We start from the raw sequence: 19763 nt of genomic DNA, 5'->3' as shown, positions 1-19763 counted from the left end.
ACCCTGCTTTGCAAGCCGAAGTTACTCAACAAGTTCGTGCTTATGGGATCTCCTTTCCTCTCCAAGAGGAGAGAGAGCTTAGGAGGCCTCTTGATGAGACCCCCAAAAGAAGACTCTCTCCCATACGAGAGGAGGAATCCAAAGATCAAGAAAGTAATGAATCCCTAAATTCCTCCAAAGATGCGGCTCCATGAAGAAGGCCGACTAAACGATTGCCAACTCCTCCCAAGGGGAAATGGTTAACCCATAGTCCTTCTCCTCGTCACTCCAAAAGGGAAGAGAGGAAACCAAGGAAGAAAAGGGCAAGAAAGAGGTCACCCTCTTCTCCTTCTTCTTCACCTTCCTCCTCTACCGATGAAAGCTATGGCTATTCTCCTAGAGAATACAAGAGGGGAGGACATCTCAAATCTTACCCTACATGGCGAAGGTCACAAAAGCTAAAGAACTTCAAAGAGGGAGGAAAAAGTATCTATTTTCTCACCTATGATGGCACCTTTGGTGCTACCAACAAAGTATTGGCCTTCATCCAACAATTTGATGCGGCCTTTGGAGACCACGGCTTCAACGGAGTCCTCCAAGCTATGCCATGTAGCTATGCACTCCCAAAAATTGGTTCGTCAATGGTGGGCTAGCCTTCGTGGAAATGGCAAAGATCCAAAGACATAAAAAACTCTACGAGTTTCCATCATGAAGCAATTCCTTGCAAGCGATGCAAAGGACAAAGTGCTACCAAATGGCGGAGTTTGAGGCTTCTTTCTCATGAGTCTATCCACAAATATGTGGAAAAGTTTTGGGATTTACATCTCAAGGCTACTATCCTTTAAAAGATAGACTTTGCTAAGAAAAAGCAACAATTTTGTGCGGGATTACCTGAAGAGATGGCCGAGTATGTCAACTCTCAACGGCCTAGTTCTATCAGCGAAGTAATCTACCATACCATGGTTGCTTCATGCATCAATTTCCAACAAGGGGTTAGAAGAAATGTCAAGCCCATGGAAAATAAAGACAAAAGTGATGCAAAGGGAAAAATTATTGCCCAAAATTCTTCCCAAGGCCATTCCAACAACAACAACAACAACAATTGGTCCAAGGAGAAAGGAGTTTACAAAGGTAAAAATAAACTCTCTTCTGAAGAGCTTGAAACTTTTCGCAAGGATCACAAATGTTTTAAGTGTGGGGAGCAAGGACATGGTTATCATTCTTGTCCCAAAAGAAATGCTCGTAATGAGACTCCTAGAGCTTCCACTATCAAAGCTCCAAAAGAGGATGCTCATTGCAAAGGATCACCTCTCTCCTATGCTTGGGAAAAGGTAAGGGAGAATGATGCCTTCATCTTGTTTGACCTTGGTTCTACTCACAAATTCATATCAATGGATTTGGCCACCAAGTTGGGCATTCAAGCTTTTGAGATGGGATATGCTGTAACTATCGATGCCTCTTTCAAGGGATAGCAAGCCTCCGTTACTCCCTTGATTGGGAAGTTGAGGCTTCAAGTCCAAAGCTATGTCGACAAAGAAGACTTCTTTATCTCTCCTCTCCAACATGAGGATGCTATCCTAGGGGTACCATGGTTCAACCGCATGGCTTGCCAACATAAAGTTCCCTGAAAAAGGAATCTACTTCACCTACAGGGAAAGAATATGTATATAGATACTAATGAGTTTGGTCGTACTATACCACTTGTAAATCCTCTTGCTCTTGATAAATCAATGAAGAGCTCAGTTTCTATGTACATGATTTTTGTCAAAGAGTCCCTAAAAGGCCCTAATGTTTCATCAAAGGTGAATGGTAGGAATCAAGAAGAGTTAGACTTGTCTAACTTTCTAAAAGGATTCCAAGATGTGTTCATCGATGATATCCCTATGGAATTACCTCCAAAACGAGGGGATGATGACCATCAAATTGAGCTCCTATCAGGAAGCTCACCGCCTAATAAACCTCCTTATTGAGTTTCACAAGCTCAACAAGAGGAGATCATGAGGCAAGTGCAAGAATTGGTAGACAAAGGGATGGTGAGGCCTAGTTCCTCTCCCTTTTGTTCTCCAGTCCTTTTAGTGCAGAATAAAGATGGTACATACCGCATGTGCGTGGACTATCACGCACTAAACCATGTCACTATCAAAAACAGATTTCTCGTACTTCGGGTAGAAGATCTGTTTGATAAGCTACAAGGCTCTACCTACTTCAGTAGGATTGACCTTAAAAGTGGCTACCATCAAATAAGAATAGTGAATGAAGTTATCCTAAAGACCGTGTTTTGTACAATGTTTGGCCTTTATGAATATCTAGTCGTGCCTTTTGGCTTGACTAATGCACCAGCTACATTCAATCGATCAATGGAAAAAAAAATTTAGACCCTACCGCAAATTCACTGGTTTGTTATTTGATAATATCATCATCTACTCCAATTCCTTGGAGGAGAACAAGCAACATTTCCAAGTGATTTTTCAAGCATTAAGGGAGAATAAGATTTTTCTCAATCAAAAGAAAAGCGAATTTTTCCTTCAAGAGATTCAATACTTAGGTCATATTATCTCTTGAGATGGTATCTGTATGGATCCATCAAAGTTGGAGGTAATAAAAGCATGGCCTAATCCAAGGAATCTACATGAGCTAAGAAGCTTTATTGGTATGTGTGCATACTATAGACGCTTCATAGCAAAATTCTCTCAAATAGCAGGACCATTACATGACTTAACAAAGAAAAAAATTAAGTATTCATGGATTGCTAAGGAACAAAGTGATTTTGACAAGCTCAAAGAGAAGCTTACCTCCCAACCAGTCCTTATGCTTCCGGATCTCTCAAAGCCATTTGAGGTCAATGTGATGCTTGTGGTGATTGCCTTGGGAACAGTCTTGCTTCAAGAAGGGCATGCCATAGCATATGAGAGCTGAAGGCTCAACACGGATGAACGGGTCTTAGGCATTTATGAGAAAGAGCTGTTAGCTGTTCTACATGCCCTAGACACATGGAAGCACTATCTATTGGACTCCATTCATTTTACGATCAGACCATCAAAGTCTCAAGTACTTCATGACGCAAACAAATTTCCAACAAACAAATAAGGTGGGCAAATTTTCTTTCGCAATTTAATTTCCACATTGCTCACATTGCTGGTAAGCACAATCAAGTGGCTAATGCAATTTCACGACGACCAAAAGTTAATGCTGTGTCAATAGCAACTCACAATGATCTATCTTCTATGATAGATGATTATGCTACTCACCCTGACTTTAAAGACATAATGTCAGCTCTTGCTTTGAGGAAGAAAGAGGAACCATTCACCTTGCAGGATGCTTATCTTCTCCATGGCAATAGGCTATGTGTTACCCACTCCCTTCATGAGAAAGTCATGTATGAATCCCATGCTCCTCCCTATGCGGGGCGTAGAGACATTCAACCTACTCTTTGAGGAGTAGAGACGTACTTTTATTGGCCTACCATGAAAGTGGACATACAAGAGTATGTTTCAAAATGTGTGGTATGCCAAAAGACCAAGTATGATAGAGGGAAGAAACCTGGATTACTCTAGCCATTCCCAATTCCTAATTCACCATGGGAGAGTATATCCATGGATTTTATCTTTGGATTACCCAAGTCTATCCATGGGAATACAAGAATATGGACAACAGTCGACAGGTTTAACAAGCAAGCACACTTTATCTCTGTCAAGAAGACTATTAAGGCACACCAAATGGCAACTCTCTTCATATCACAGATTTCAAACACCATAGATTGCCAACATCCATCATGTCAGATAGAGATCCTAGAATGACCAGTGATTTTTGGAAAGGTCTCTTCAAAAATCTAGGTACAAGATTGAATTTCTCTTCGGCCTATCACCCACAAACGGATGGCCAAAGTGAGATAGCCAATCTTACGATTCTTGATCTACTAAAGACCTATGTTACAGATGTAGATCAACGCTCACAATGGGAAAAGTACTTAGCTCTTGTAGAGTATGTGTATAATCATACTATCCATATTTATACTGGAAAAGCACCTTTTGAAATCATAGAGGGGAGAACTAAAAGTCCCTTTCTACTTAAAGTACATGGGAAGATCTTTGTTGCCGATGAGTATAGCCGTGACCTGCAAGCATCTTTTCAAAAGATTAAGGAGGCTATATCCATCTCCCAACTGAGGAAAAAATCTATTGCTAACAAGCACAGAAGGGCCTTAACGTTCAAAGAAAATGATTGGGTCTTACTTCAGTTTCCTAAGACTCAATTGAGGACCATCAAAAATGTTATGCTAAACTAGCAAAAAGATACCATGGTCCTTTTCAAATTTTGAAGCCAATCAATGAGGTGGCTTATCAACTCAAGTTTCCTAACCATTGGCTCATACACAATGCTTTTCATGTGAGCCTACTTAATCCCTACAAAAGAGAGCCTCCAAATGAACCAATTATTGAAGACCCTCCCGAAATCAAAGACCAAGAAGAGGTGCTACAACCCGAAGCTATCCTTCGGCATGAAGACAAGGTACTATGACATGGTAAGATTATCCAGCGGTATCTTATTAAGTTCAAAAATTATCCTTTTGAAGATGCTAGATGGATGCAAGGAATCCAACTTAAGGATAGTATGAACCCTTTCAACGCTTACAATGCTACATTAGAGTAAGAAAATGTACATGTTTCTTGTAAATGATCAATGTGTTTGTCTTATAAGACTAATTCTCTCTTTATTGTGCACAAATTTAAGTAGTATTCATCCTAAGAATCATGTTTGGGATGATGACGTCTCTCAAACACCATGTAGAATTTGTCACTCTACTTGGAAGGATGAAATGGACTAAAGAGCAGACATGCTTGCGACAGCTATTGTGGGACGCATGTCTAACCTCACCATCCTATCTTATTGCGGTATTAGTGAGAACCACGATTAATTTGTCAAACCATAGGACGAAGTTGACTCGACTAGTGCATAGAGGCTACAAGAGGTTGTCAATATCTTGGAAAACAACTAACAACTCGCATCTAACTCAAGCTAAAAGTCAATCACTTATCGGCAAAAGTCAATCGCTCATCGGGAAGCAAATCACATCCGTTACAGCATCAAATGACATCCAAACGTAACGAAACTTCTAGGACAATTTTATAAGACCTAAGCACACATGCAAATGGTCTCAAACCCCACTTTAGGTCATGTTCCAAAATCGTGATTATTAACATTAGTGGATTTTTGACCTAATCGTTTTCGACCCAGAATGCATCTAAATGCTTAGCAATGATGCCCTAATATCCCGCCTATGCTTAGTTTTTGATTTAAAAGTGTAAATTCCTAGTTATGATGAAATTAGGCCGTGGGTCGGCGACGCCAAAAACTATGAAATACTATGAATGGTTTACGTCAATGCGTAGAGCTCTTACCTGCGGTTGCAATGCAACAAATGCAATCGCAATGTGACAACTGGAGAGGGAGTAGGAAGCGTGAGAAGGAGATAAGTGAGCGCCGTTAGCACACACTGTGTATTTCTTATCCAAAAAATTATAAAAAACTTATAAAAATTGGCTTTTATACCTTAGCCAAGGTTTTTGGGTGGTCAAAACTAATAATGTGAAGTTCTACCAAAGCTGGGTGATACAATCGAGAAGCTTGTAGCCCCGGCTCATTAATTACAAATTTTATCCGAGAAAATAGGAGTTACAATATTCTCGATTCATCAAAATATAAATGTTTTACAAAGAGAACTCCGAAAAATGGTGTATGTGTTAGCTTGCTGCTAACATTCCCCCCCTCGACACAACTTTATGGATTGAAATAGTCTTCGGGTTGACGGCTGGCGAGGCGGTCTTTAAGCGCGTCCAATGCCTTCTGATATCTGATTCTTCGTTCTTTGTTGGGCACTTGCAGAAATTGCATTGTTACTTGATTCTTGAGCTCCACCGCTGAGTAGCCTACAAACCTGGATGTTAGGTTGCTGATCACTGGTGCAAATTCTTCATTCTCCAGGTGAAGAATCCAGTGTAGAAATCTTCTTCAAAGGCCATCATATTATTCGATGGCAGGAACATGCATCTGGCATAGAATCCGTAAAGGACCTCTTTTGAAGGTTGCCCACTTAGATCGTAGCATAAGCCTTTGTTTCCTTCCAAGAATGATAGCCATGGGGCTCCTGTTTTCTCAGGCTCATTAAAAACGTGTATACATGTTAGCAATATTCTGTAGATTTTATACAACATGGCACAGGAGAGATCTGGCAGACTCTTGAAGAAAGACATGGCGTTCGTTAGGGTTTTCACCATGTATTCCTCTCTCGCTTGGTCTCTCTCTGGAGCTAGCAGCCTAGGGAAGTTGAGCCAAGTTGGCCTCTTCTTTTGTAGTGCTTCATGCACTTGCCATGTCCTTACTCTGGGTACAAGACAGAAGGTCAGATCTCTTTGAAGGGATACAGGTGCTCTTGTGAACAGAATCAGGTATCTTGAATTCTTGTTCAGCCAGCTTAACCTCCACTTTGGGTGGTCTTTATCTGCACCATCTTCTTGCATCTCCTTGTACAGCCTTTCTTTCACCTGTAATAGTTCTACTTTGATGAGAGGGTACGGCAGGGATTGTTGGTGCCATTGAGTGTTGATCTAATTGGGAGTGAGTTGAGTGACGTTGACAGAGTGTAAAACTCTCAACTCCCAATCCATTGCAACTTTCCACTGCTCATCCACCTCTAGGGTGATCTTCTCCTTCAGTCCATCTTGTTTGGATTTTGACAGCTGGACCATTGGCACTGAGTCTTCATCCGTGATGTTAATCTAAAAATATTCATTACCACTCGGATCTGCTGTTGACTGTGTCTCAAACTCAACAAATGAGACCGAGGGTATGTCTATCTGTGGTGGCTCTGAAGTGCCTGCCTCTTCCTGTGTGTCTGGTTTTCCATCACTGAGGAGTTGATTTATCCGCTTAAGTTTTGCTATCCTTTAGAAGCTCCTCCTCTCTCTGAACCCGCATCAATGCCAGGTCCCTGTGCTGTGATTGTTCTAACTTTAATTCAAATTCTAGGTCTTTGTTTTTCTTTTCAAGTGCCTTGTACACTTCATCAGTTGTTTTGATCGAGGCCATGGCTGGGTTTTCTCTAATTTTCTGTAAGAAAATGGCTTGATCATTGATCCTTTGTTCATAATACTACAGAGAAGCATTGGCAACATCTAATTGCACCGGAATTTTTTGAGCTGACAGAAATATCGTAAGAAGTTCATTTGTAACTTCTATTAGCTGCTCATCTTTTGCTTCGGAGGCATCATATAATTTGGTGAGTAGATCACCTAACTCCTCCATTTCCTTTTGTTGTTTATCTCTGGCCAACTGATGTTGTTTTGCTTCTGCCTTCAGCTCATGCACCTGCCTTTGGAGATTAGTGATGACAATCATTCTGTCTTCTAGCTCTCCTTGGAGAGCGTCGATCACCATTTCAAGTTCCTTGGCCTTTGTGCTGCGGTTTAAAGCTGCTGAACGGAGTCTCTCCATCATTTCTTTCATCTGACATGTATATTCATTGACCTGTATTATTACTTCATCGTTTGATTTCCACTCCTCGTAGATGGCCGGTCTTCTTCTTGGCCATCCTGAGGCTTTGATGCCTCGGCAGTTTCTAGCTGAGTAGAAGTGGAGAGTGTTGTCTCAACCCTTGCTGTCTCTTCAGGTGCTGGCCTTTCTTCTTTCTCTTGCTTAGGTTCTGTCTCATGTGTAGTGGTAGACTCTTTTCCTGCACATGCTTCTTTATTGGTCTCTTGTTCAGATCCACTTGCCTTTTCCTCTTCTGGCCTTTGAGTATCTTCTACTACCTTCTCCTATTTCTGCTCGGCTTCTTTTTCTTTGTGTCTGTCGGGGTGGTCAACCTCTTGTGCAGATTCTATTTGTTGGGTGGACTCATAATCTTTCTCTTTCCGGTGAGATGGGTCGGGGAGATCCATGACTTTGCTCTTGGCTAGCCGTTTCCTCGGCTTGCCTTTGGTCTTCCGTTTCCTTGGCTTTCTGTGCAGCTTCTTCTACCTCTTTCAGCTTTAGAGCTTCAGCCTCTTGGTACATTTTTTCTAAATATTTTGTTGGATCATCCGCCTCTTTTCTTGTATGATGCTTTGTTCGAGGGCCTTTCAGTCCTGCAAGTGCCTATTTTTCTGGGTCCTTCCCTTGTGCTTGCCTACTGTGCTAGTACGCATGTGTTTCTCTTTCAAAGCACGCTTGTTTTTGAGCTGGCTCTTCTTGGTGTGCGGCCACAACTTTTCTTTTCATCTCTTCTCTCCGAGCTCTCTTTTCTTCATTGTCAAAGCTCTCACTGATGTGCCGTTTGGGCGAGCTATCAGCTGACTCACATAAAATTTATGTGATCTTTTACCTGACCTTGTAGCTCGTGGAGAGGGTTGTGCTGCCAAGATCCATGTATTCTGATCAAGGGCAGGCGATAGGTTGTCGGCCATGACGATGGCATGATATGCTATTCTAGTCAACACCTCTGGCGCACCCAAGTACGTGATTTTGCCTTCCTTCTTGGTGCCCTTCAAGGTTGTCAAGACATACTGCGCGTTGTCCACGAGTTGTCTTGTTGTCACCTTAAGAACCTGAGTGAATGTGGTGGCCACAGCGTGATTTGGTGTTGTGTACCTTGGTGGCCTTTTTGCCAGAAAATGGAAGTGTTGATGGTACAAATGGACTAGCTCTTCCACCTGTTTGTGGATAAGATCGGCGAATGTAGCCACAGTTGTCTCTTTGGTAAATGTGCCTGTGGTTTTCCTGTCTCTTGCCTGCATGGTCATTCCTTTTGTGGGCAGTCTGAATGCCTCTGCCACTATCTCTTTTGTGATCACTACCTTGACCTTGTTCCCTTGGGTGTCTGATATCTGTGCGGTTCCGTCTTCTTTGATGGTGGATAGAAGCTCGTAAGCTTTTTGAAAGTCCACTCTGCAAGGCTCTTGTTCGTAGAAATGCCTAAGCCCCAACCTATGGTTAGCCTCTTTTGTCTCTGGCTTAGCAGCTACATCATAGACTTCTTTGGGCAGGAGTTGCAACTCCACCTGATGCCCCTCTTCACTCTTGAACCTGCCAGTGAAGACCGTAGTGTGGTGCTCTTCTAATTGTTCTCTGGATTCTCTGGAAAGGTAGGATGCCTTTGCTGCTTTGACTGGCTCAGGGTCTAGTTGATAGGGAAGTTCTTGTAGTTTCTCTTTTTGGTTTAGCTTCTTCTTGGCCCTCTTTGCTGCTTGCATAGCTCTTGTTAAGTGAATAGAGTGCAAAGTTAGCAGATTTGTCAGAATTTTCTCTGGAATGTCCTTTTAGACTGAAATGCTGACAATTTGGTCCAAATCGCTTCAAATCAATTTTTGAACAAGCAAAGATGCATAAACACATGCAAGGAACAAGACTGTATGGTCAAAACAAAAATTTGCAACCAAAGTAAATAATCGTGATTATTTACAGCTGAGAATAATTTTCAACTTTTTGCAAACTTGTCTTTGTAGGCTTGAAGTATATACAAAATACATGCTCTGACTGAAATATGGGCTCATTTGGATGCACATGGTGAAAATGGTACCAGATTTTGGCTTTAGGTCTCTGAAACAGTAGATATAAAGGAAATTTGAGATTTTGAACTCCAAATTGATTCAAAATTGGCTAGTGGGCTTAACACATCATGTACTTTGGATGTATGATGACAAAATATCCAAATTCCCCTATTTTGACCAGAAAGTAAATAATCACGATTATTAACTTTTCTTCCAAAATTGACAGTTTTTGGTATAAATTGGTTCTAGGCATTGTATGGACCTTGGGTATGAGATATGAAGTGATTTAGATCAAGAAATGTGGTCCATAACCCAAATTTTGGCTTGCAAAGACTTCTTTGCGTTTTCTGGCAATTTGATTTTTGGCATGTAATAGGTGTGTACACATGATAGGTGAGGTGATTTGACAAATTTCAAGCAAAACTAATGCAAAAGCAGATAATTGCGATTATTTACAACAGTAACAAAAACTTTGCAAAACCTACGAATTTTGACCTAGACATGTTTCATACACCTAATACAAGTCCTAATTGAATTTGGTCAAGTTTGGTCATGCCGGCATCACTTTGTGCTCTGTCGACTCTGAAATCTCCTTTATTTGTGACTACTCTGTTTGTTGGGTTGGTCGGTCAACTTTGAGGCTTTGGACTTGTCCGTAACATAGTCGTGAAGCAACCTATCCAATTCTGGCTCATTTGGAGTCAGTTTGACCTTGTCTGTCGAATTTGATGCTTTGTAACCTTCGAGCCATTTTCTTCTTTTTGAGGGCTTTGCTTGATGGATTTCACCAAACCAATCATATACATTGTATGTGGACCTCATTAGCAAGCCATCTGTGGAGTCAGGTCGGAATTCTGGCATTTGCCAAAAAACCTAACTTTTCTATTGGGGACCCCCTTGACCCTAGTTGAATGGTCATCTATTATATTAGGGTATGCTATGGTTCATCTCCCATCCGATTTGGTCAAGCTGGCAAGCCGCTATGGTCAATTTTAGGTCGTAGGTCTTCGTGCACTGCTCGATTTCTAGGGTTTTTTCTAGCGCTTTAGACTAGTTACTGGCCGTACAAAATGGATCATTGTCGAGTAAAGAACTTACCCCTCATGTCTTGTGTGAGACGACGCTGAAAATGGTGAACTCTGGGCTCCAGAAAAGTTGCGCGAAAGAGGCCAAAATCTCTCTCTGCAAAGGCTCCAAGTGGAAATGAGGCGGTTTTAGCCTACCATGAAATGAGGCGGTTTTAGCCTACCATGGATATCTATTTCCCCAGATTCCCCCATTAATCCTAGTAAGCCGTGAAATCTATGTTAGACTCAAAAATTTCCCTGATCGGATTCCTGTAGCTCATTCTTCAAGAATTTTCCAAAAGTAGACTTGGCCACCTAATTTAAGCTTCTTGAGTCCATCTTTTGATTTCATTGAAAATTTTTGTGCTTTTCCGCCTTGTCTTTCTGATCACCATTGCGTCTTCAATTTTCCATTTGAGCTTCCCTGCTATTTATTATTAATTTTGACCTGTTTATTTGAAAACATCAAAGAAAATATCAAAATGCTCTAAAAAAGTAAAGTAAAAATCCAATAATTAAGAAAATCCCTTGGAAAACACAGCTTTATTGTTTTTTGTTGAATTTCTCCATTTTTAAGCCTCTTTATCAATAAAAATGACAAAAACTATCCAAAAAAGGACTATTTATAATGATTTTCTGATAGAATATACAATATTTATACTCATCGGGAAGATATTATTTGTGAATTTTCCCATGATGGTGAATTATAAGGGTATTATTAGATAATTTTGCAAAAAATCACACATTAACATCAAACTTTTTCCTCCCTCTTCAAACATTCCCTTAATTACTTAGTCCTTAGTGTCCTTCCACCCCTCCTAGATGGCGTACTCTGGGACGACTGCGTGCATGGGTTGAACAACCATGTCTATGCATAGCCGTGGTTGGGTCTACCATGATATGAAGATCAATGCAATTCAAACCAATATGTTGTGCAAGAGCTGGGTCTTGAGTAATTAACTCAAGGGTTTTCGATGTCCAGGTTTGCTACTGAAGTCTACCAAAGAGCAATTCTCGTAGCTTGTGTGCTTTTTGTTTGATTGTACCATCAGGATGCTTTAACACACTAATTTCTTGAGGTGTTGGTAGCACTTTTGACTGTTGTCGAGCTTTTTCTTGCCATTGGTAATTTGGTCGGCGTGGTGCTGCATGGTGTGGTGGAGTCTGTTGAGACTTAACTCGCCATTGCTTGATTGGTTTCGCGGGTTGTGGAGAAGATAAGTTCTCCCTTTTCTTCCAAACCATTTCCATGTTAGGTTCCTTGCTCGGAGATGCTCGTCTCTGTGTTCGAACCCTTGGAACCTTCTTTTGTTTCATCGGTGAAGTTTTAGGCACCCGCACCCACATCTGAATTGGTTTATCCTTAAGCTGTGCTTTTGGTACCCAAATTTTCCAGACTCCTTGCATGCTACATGTAGCATTTGATTGTCGAGGGGATGGAGAAGATTGACTTTGTGGATTGGTCTGCGGATTGCTTCTTTTCCATTTCTCCTTGCTTGGTGCAATTGGAACAATAAGTTGCCCTCATTTAGGTGATAGCTTTAGTTGATTCGTATCCCACTCTGGTACTACTTTGTATGTACGCATCCAGGGAATTCCAAGAATCATCGTCTCATTCATGTGTTCATCTGGTAAGCATACAAACTGATGAGGACATGAACATCCATGTACTATCACGTTCAAGTTGACTACTCCCTATATTGGAGTTGGGTTCTTGTTGCATCCTTTGATTGTCGCTATTCTTGCCATCAATGCTTGACTTGTTGCCTTCTTATATGTAACTGATTGCATTTACTCTAGCTCCTGTGTCGACCAAAGCATTGGTGCTATGATTGTTGAGTTGTACTTTGATGCGCAGGTCCATTCCATCTAACCAGTCATCATCTGTTGAAATTGCGTCTTTATGTAATTCCCATTGTCGATCATCTATTTCCAAAGGGTTGATGGGAATCAATATCTGTTGATTCTTGAGAGCAGCTTTCCACTTGAGTACCCAAAGCCTAGCTTCCTCTTGGACTTCATCAATAACCTGCTGTCGTTTGATCTTCCTTTGTTTGGCTGCATGCATTCTCTCTAGCAATTCATTGGTTAATGGCAAATTGTATTTCTTTAAATGACATCCACTAATCCAATTAGCCATTGGTTCACCATCTAGGGTAGAAAATTTGACTTCTCCAGTTGGAGATACATCTTCAATGATAAATGGTCCGTTTCCCTTTTTCTTAAACTTGGGAATGTGTTGCTTAAGGGAATAGACTAAAACTAAGTCCCCTTTCTTGAAGATTTTTGTGATTAAGTGGGAATCAAAAAACTGTTTCTGTTTTTGCTTTTGTGCATAGATATGAGCTACAGCAGTTAGCCTTTGCTCGTCTAGATTTTCCAAATCTTCGAGTCTTTTTGACAATTCATGTCCAGTCCACTCAAGATTCTGTGCTACACTTAATGTCGGCAATAGAAATTCTATTGGCAATATGGCATCAAGACCATAAACAAGGTTAGAGGGTGTTGCATTTAGAGCTGTTTTGAATGAAAATCGATAAGCCCATAGAGCAGCATGGAGATTCATTTCCCAGTCTGTCCTTCCTGAACTAACCACTTTAGTCAGCACCGAGCTAAGAATTTTATTCGTATGCTCAGCTTGTCCGTTTGCTTGTGGGTGATAAGGAGTTGATTTGTTATGGATGACCATAAACTCATTAAGCAAATACTCTATTACCTCATTGAGGAAATGAGTTCCTCGATCACTGACAATCTCTATTGACAGTCCATATCTCGTGAATACATACTCATATAAGAATGCAACAGTGGTTCTGGCATTATTATTTTGAGTTGCTTTAGCCTTGGTCCATAGCCTTGGTCCACTTGGTCAAATAGTCCGTAGCTACAATGATATATTGAGCTTGGGTTCTATAAGCAGGTGGCTGTATTGGTCCAACAAAATCTAACCACATTTTGCGAAAGCTCTAGCCCCCATCATTGGTTTTAAAGGCATGCTATCTACTCGTGTTAACATTTTTGCTCGTTGACAAGCATCACATCTTCGAACATATTCTTTAGCATCTGCAAAAAGTGTTGGCCACCATACGCCTGCCATCAATATTGCTCTTGTGGTGGTCTCACTAGAAAAGTGACCTCCAGATAATCCAGCATGTGATTGTTCTATAGTTGGAATATACTCGTTTTCATTTGCATAAGAGACGCAAATGTTGATCTTTACCTCTCCGATACAATTGGTTTCCAATAAGAGAATAGTCTCTTGCTTCAGTTTCAATTGCTCTTTGACGGCGTTTACTCATATCCTCAGGAAATGTTCGGCTTGATAAGTAAGTAACCAGATAATTACTCCACTTAGGAACATGTGACATTTGAAAAAATGTTACATGAGGAATGGGTGTTTGTTTTTAATATTAAGGGCAATCCTTTACAAAAGATCTAACATCTCTCCTCATAGTCGGCCAAAATACTCCAAGTCTCAAGATTTGTTGCATAGTTTGGTCTTTCGCAAAGTGAAGTCCTACTATGGTAACATGTGATTGACTTAGGTACTGTTCTTTTTCTTCAGGGTTAATGCATAAGAGCAATATCCCGTCTTGATTTCTTTTGTATAGCCTTCCAGCTAGTAATTGACACATAGCTGATTGCTTGATTAATTCGATTGTGATAGGAAGTGGTATTTGTGAATCCACTTGAGCTATTGTCATTAATGACACAATGTTTTCCAACCATGTAGGTATCATTTCCACGGAGAACAAATAGGCATTTGGTAAATCATCATCTACCCCTTTAGGTGATTCCCCTGAAACAATCCTTGACAAATGATCTAGTCGTTGATGTGTAGTGCCTTATTTTACAACCACAGTGAAATCAAACTTGAGAAGGATTATGAACCATCTCACTATTCTCCCTGTGCTGCATGGCTTGTTGACGAAATACAACAAAGCTTGGTGGTCCACAAAGAACACAAACTTGTTGGCTAATAGGTAATGTCCATACTTTTTAACGGCATAGATCATTCCTAGTCCTTCTCTTTTGGTGGTGATGTAATTCTTTTCTACCATGTTCAATTGTCGGCTAGCATAAGAAATAGGAAAGTCAATTTTTCCATCTCCCGGTTGAGCTAGCATACAGCCGATAGAAAAATTAGAAGCATCTACATGTACGTGGAATACCTTATCCTAATCTGGTGCTTTCAATATTGGAGCTGAGGTGAGAGCTTTCTTAAGCTTCATGAAGGATCCTTCACATGCCTCGGTCCATTCAAAGTGTGTAATCAAGCTATACATGGGTTTTTCAATTATAGCGTACATGTAGATGAACCGTCGGTAATATCCACAATGTCCCATGAAGGCTTGTACCCCCTTGACTGTTGTTGGTCTAAGAAAATCATGAATGACATGAATCTTCTCAATATCAGTAGCTATGCCATTTTGGACACTATATGTCCAAGAATTTTTCCTTGTCTTCCCATGAATGTGCACTTTTCAGGATTTAAAAAAATCCTATAAGTCTACATTTTTTGAATACCTTTTTGAGGTGTTCAAAATGATCATCCCGGATTGATGCATGTACGCATAGATCATCCATATATACTTCTAAGAATTTCCTAAGGTATTCTTTGAAATCATGACTCGTCAAACTTTGAAACGTGGCTGGAGCATTAGTTAACCCAAACGGTTTAACCCGATAGGCAAATATACCCCATTCTATTGCAAAAGCAGTTTTATGTTGATCTTTTAGGTCAACCAAAAGTTGATTGTATCTCAAAAAGCCGTCTAAGAAGTTGTAAGCTTCTTTTTCCGCAACTCGTTCTAATACATGCTCAGTTATCAGAAGAGGAAAGTTGTCTCTAATGGTGGCTGCATTCACCTTTTTGAGATTAACACACACTCGTAATTTCCCATTCTTCTTGGGTACTACGACAATTGGGGACACCCAATCTGTGTGTTCAATTTCGTAAATGAACTCGGCTTCCTTTAGTTTTTCAATCTCTTCTTTTATCTTCCTGGCAAATATTTCGTTATACGTGTATGGTCTCTGTCTACTTGGTTTTGCGTCATCTCTCATGGGTATGGTATGTTGACAGATTTATGGATCAACACCCTTGAGATCCTTGTAAGATCAAGCAAAGATATCTTGGTATTCGTTTGACAAGCTCAGCAAAAGCTTTTCTTCTTCTTCTGTTAGGTCCTTCACAATGTAAGCAGGTCTAGGGTCTTCTCCTGGTTAAGGCAAGTCTACCCTTTTAGCGTTTTCAGGCCCTTCGTAAGATTTGCCTTGTTTCCGTAGTTCCCTAACAGGTTGTTCAATTATGATTTTCCGACCTTAGAGATTATACTTTTTGTAATGGGATGGAATATGCATTGCATCCTTACCATCCTTTTCCGTGGTTTCCATTTCGGTTGTGTATATCTCCTTTAGAACTTTTTCAACTCTTGATATTTCTTTTTTCGCTCGACTTTGGTCATGAGTGGTTTCTTATTCTGTGATTTTTCTTGAGTACCCTTTCTTGTTTTTCTCGATGTCTGAGATATTTCTGAGTTTTTGTTTGAAGAATATATGCCAGTTATTTTGTCCTTGACACAATCATTAGCATCCATCTGCATCAAGAACTGTGTTCTACTGGAGGCTAATGGCATAGATTGTGTTATCACAATCTTGGTGTCTCTCTTTTGTCTATACCATTTTTTTCTTCTGAATTTCTGGTTTGGAAAGTCAAAAAACTTTTCCTCCCCTCCCATTAAGAGTAACTTAGCTCTCGTATGCTCTTTTTTTGACCCCGAATCTTCTGAGGTAGCTGAGTGTTCATCTAAATCATCAGTTGCATCATAATAGAGGTCTGAAAGGACTTGTTGAGCTTTCATTAAGTCCTTGGGTTCCTCGTCTTCGTTTTCAATGTTGAGGATTGACATCATTTGGATGGGAATTATGTCGTAGCCATCCTCATTGCAAAATTGAGTAGGCATAGACGTATTCACACATACATCCATTGTTGCTAAAATTTGAGTCCACTCTAATGGCTCAAATAAATGCTCTGGAAAGGATTCAAGTACGTAGGCTTCATCTGTGCAGTCCCTTTCTAGGATACATTCTTCTCGTCTTAAGCTTCCGTTTTTTGAAGCTCTGCACATCCAAATAGAAGTGTCTTTGTTTAACCAAGATGGGAGTTTAGTTTCAGCCAAAGAGACTAAATCAAACTCTTGGATGGGTGTTTTCAGACATCTCTATAAGTGTGATATTTTAGATTGACTCTTGTTAAGATCCCACTTGCTTCAAGTACAAATAGTTGTTTCCCCAATCTTGGATAAGCTGTACATGTCTCATGAAAGGTCTTCCCAATATGATTTCATAGTTCAGTTTTTTTTCCAAAGTCTACTATGGCAAAAGTGTGTTGATATTCAATTCCACAAGAATTGACTATCACTTTGTCAAGCAGCCCTAATGGTCTCTCAATGTGTCCATCAGCCAACTGCAATTTCATTCGAGTTTGTGCTTTAGTGGCTATGGCTATGCCAACTCCACTATCCAGTATCGCGATGGTTTCAATGTCATTATATTTCACTGGGAGGGTGGTGTTTCCTTCTTCCCCTTCATAATATTCTCTGACCTTGTTCATAGGAACTGATAGAATCTCTTTGTTTTCCATTTCATTTTTCAATTTTCCCAAATTCTTCGAGATCAACCCCGTTATCCCCACCTTCTCTAGGGTTTTCTGTAAATCATTCCACAAGTATAATCTGAGTTTTAACAATTCTTCCAAGGTAAGAGTGCATTGAATGGGTGTAGACATGATTGAATGAATGTTGTCTACTTCTAGGGTCTATTCAGGTCTTTTTACTTGAGTGGTCTTGCACACGATGGATTCATCTTCGTTATCTCCCAAGTAAGAAGGTAATGTTTTTATTGTCAATGGTTTTGACATTCCTGAAGCTTCCGATCGGCAGTCCCCATACAAGGATTGTAAATCCATGTTCATATTAAAAGGTAGGTTATCCAACTAGATTTCCTATATAGGAGCTGACTTTAGAGTTAGGCTCCCATCATTGATCTCTCTCACTTTTTTCCATAAGTGCCCTAGCCAGTCTTCCTCTACGAATAGAATTCCGTCTAAGGCATCTTCGTTGTTCGGCACTATAAGCTCTGGTTCATTTGTTTCAAGGTGGGGTTCTGTCACCACATCGGATTTTGCTTTTGTTTCTTCTACCACAAGCTCTTCAGGTTTTGCAATACTTTCTAGCTTGGGTTTTTGTTTTTCCAACATTTCTTGCGTGATTCTTACCTAGTTTCGATAAGCTTCCAGCTTAGCTGCTTCCATGTCTGGAGATCGATAGTTTTTCCACTTTTTTTCCATGTTTTGGCCTGCTTTAAGTCCTGCTTGGTAGGCTTCCAAGGCGGCATTAATAGGCTCAAAAATTTTATCAACTAGAATGGATCCTCCATATTTCACGGTTGTTTCCTTGAATTCACTACCAGTTTCTTTCAACATGTCCTGGGCTAGCTTCTTTGCTTTCTCTTCGATTTCAACCCATTGTTTTTGTTTTCTCATCTCATATCTTTAACTTCTTCTCCTTTTGATTCTTTGAGAAGAAACTTTCGTATTTTCCAAATCATTAGAGGAGTTGTGTTTCTTTTTCTTTGCGTGGGCTCTAGTGATTACCTTGATTGGAACAATCGGTTCGCTCGCTAATGAGCTACTAGGCATCACTTGGACTACGGTTTTACCCTTGTTCAAAGGATTCTTAGGACAATCTTCCGGAAAGTGTCCTCCCTTTTTGCAACATTGTATGCAATAGGCTTCAATTGGTTTGAGGTTTTTGTGAGGCTCTGGACATTTGTTTTTTCAATGGTCATATGCACCATAGTTATAAAAGTTTCCTGTTCTAGGCTTCATCATGGGTCTTCCCATGGGAGGTCTGACACCTTGATTAGCTACATAATACATTGGTGCGAGATCTGGTGGAGCATAAGTCACGGTTTCTTCCATTAATGGTGGATGTGGATTATACCAATCTCCGTCTACCATTACTGTAGATGGACTAGGCTCTACATAGGGCGTAACACGCACTAATGCTTGTTCATCTATGACTCCTTCAGAGTGCATGTACTTTACAGGCATTTCATTATGTCCTGGATACAGAGGTTGTTGTCCTAACACAGGTTGAGGTCTTTCCATACCCATTGGTGGTCTTTGAGCTTGGGCCATATTAGGTTGATATCTGTACATGGGTTGTCCTTGTGGCCTCATGGGCATGTACTGAACATTCCCATCATACTTTGGTCTGAAGTAGCACTCATGGGTCTCATGGTTGGTCCATTTACCCTCAATTGCACACCATTTTTGTGGCCTAATTCGTTGTCCCTGTGGAGGTATTCCTTGTCCTGGTCCTCTCATAGGTGCTTTTTGCATATTTTTCATCATGTAGTTCATCCTTTTTAGCATATCTTCTATGGCTGAGAGTGATGCCACAACAGCCGTTCCCACTTGTGTTGGTTTTGTGGATGTTGTTTTCTCACTTTGGTTATCCTTAGGGACATCTTCTTCATTGAAAATTATGCAATTGTCTCCTAGGTCAATAGCATCAGACACACACGCTTCTAGGGTTATAGGATTTTTACTATAGAGTATAGCATGAAGTTCTTTGTTTAGCAATCCCTCCAGAAACAAAGATAGAAGTCGTTCTTCTGCAGGTATCTCCATCTCTTGGGTAATGAAAGATCTTGAGCAAGATGTTAGTGCCTGGTTCAAACTTCTTGTTACTACATGGTTTTTTGCAGTTGATACTGGCCTTTCTCACATTTTTTATGGTTTATGGTTGTAGCTGACTATATTCACTTTAGTAAATAAATACTGGGAATTGCTTTTCAACACTTATCTCTTTGTTGAATAGATGCATAAACTTTGAAAGTAGGGTTAGTGTTTTACTTTGAGCATGCTCCAAGGTTTTTTTATAAAAAGAGCCTTAATCCTCACGTGAGGGTCTCGGATGAGATGGCATTGGATTGGACTTTTGAAAATTGATTCAAATTACAAAGGAGATGATGTCCATTTTTTTTTGGAATTAAATGATGTAAACATTATCAAAAATAAATGGCTCATTCTTTAAACTTAATAATCGATCTACGTTATGGTGTTATTTTTTGTTGTAATTTGTGACACCAATAACAAGGGGAGGAAGTCGTTGACACCTGTCTTCCC

Source organism: Adiantum capillus-veneris, chromosome 3 (assembly GCF_014529385.1).
Source record: "Adiantum capillus-veneris isolate H3 chromosome 3, ASM1452938v2, whole genome shotgun sequence".
Classification (NCBI taxonomy): Eukaryota; Viridiplantae; Streptophyta; class Polypodiopsida; order Polypodiales; family Pteridaceae; genus Adiantum; species Adiantum capillus-veneris.
The sequence above is the reverse complement of the archived record's forward strand: the minus strand, read 5'-3'. Positions refer to the sequence as shown.